Below are 1,476 nucleotides of genomic sequence, written 5' to 3'. Positions count from 1 at the left end.
CCTCTTGGGTGTCATGAAGTGGGTTAGTTTCCAGATGCAGGGTCGATATAGAAGATGGCTACAGGGAGGGGTGGCTTGCAGCCTCTGAGATATCTGTCGATGGGTGCTAAAGGCCATGGCTCAATTCATAGGAAGCAGGTGGGAAGGGATGGGGAAAGACATTGGGAAAGGATGCTTGGTCCAGACATCTGAAGAAGTATGCAAAGTCTGGATCCCGTGGTTCATAATACTCTGTCTTAGGGAGGTAGAGCTATAATTTTGGTGTGCCTACACCTTGGGCTGTGCCAGAGCAGCTATGCAAAATCCTGGTCAGAGATAAAATCAGGACAATGAGATTTTAGTTTCTCGTGATCAAAACAGGCAGTTTGACTAACCTGTCCCTTTTGAGCATGAACATGGTTATATATCCACAGTGAACCAAACCAAAGCAAAACCCAAACCCAAGCCCTAAAGCCACAGCCTCTAACTAACTCCCATCCCAGTTTTCTTCGGTTTGCTCTCAGCCATGTATCAAAGAAATGTGGAGACCTCTGCCTGTGGCTGGATAGAAGTGTATGTTGGGGGCAAAGACCAGGGATTCTCCTGATAGTTCCCAGACAGCAAACTGCTGAGCTAGGTGGCGTCCTGAGTAGCATTGGCCTAGGGACACTCTGGTGTGGCTGGGCTACACAGTGTATCATCAAACCCGGATCTTTGCATCCAAGCCTGGTGCTGGGCCAGCCTCTGTTCCCCACATAGGGGATTCCAAGAGGTGTGCCGATCCCTTCTGCTATCTCCTTCATGACCTGCCTCTGAGCAAGCCCTTAGTTAACTGCACATCCAGGACTCAAGGCTGAACATGGCCCTTTGGTCCTAGCCTACTCCCCCAACCCCGCAAGTCCCACCAGGGAGTTCACCAGAAGTGCGATTGGCCAGGGAAAGATGGGCAGTATTCCAGGATTCTGGGACTTTCTGTCCAAAGGCATCAGAAGACTTCAGTATCACGGATACTAGAATGACACAGAGTTGTCCTAAGTCATTTCCTGGCATGTGGAAGGGGAAGGTCTTTAGCCTATGCTCCATCTTAAAGAACACAGAGGGACCAGGAGCACGTGTGTGCCCTCTCTTACCCAAAAGCACCATCACCAAGAACCCCCCTGGACCCACGCAATGGTTCTCAGCAACCTTGAGACTGTTCAGCAGGGGCCTCAAAGCTCCGGTCCTGTCACCTACTGATCAAATTACTTGTCTACGCTGAAATCTCCTCACCCAAAAAGTGAGATCGGACGTAGCCCGGCCACACGGCTGTTGTTTACATGGAAGTCTGATTTCTGTTATTACATGAAGTTGTCTCCTACACTTAGACACCCGGAGGTCCTTCCGGGCTGGCAGAGTAGAAGCAGTGAGCACCTTGGACACCCTACCTCCCCACCACCCTCCTCCTAGAGCAGTAGCACCCCTCGAGCCATACATTCTCAGGGACCACTGAGCCCCACC

Source organism: Myodes glareolus, chromosome 11 (genome assembly GCF_982192425.1).
Source record: "Myodes glareolus chromosome 11, mMyoGla1.1, whole genome shotgun sequence".
In the NCBI taxonomy this organism is placed as follows: Eukaryota; Metazoa; Chordata; class Mammalia; order Rodentia; family Cricetidae; genus Myodes; species Myodes glareolus.
This window is presented reverse-complemented; position numbering follows the sequence as displayed.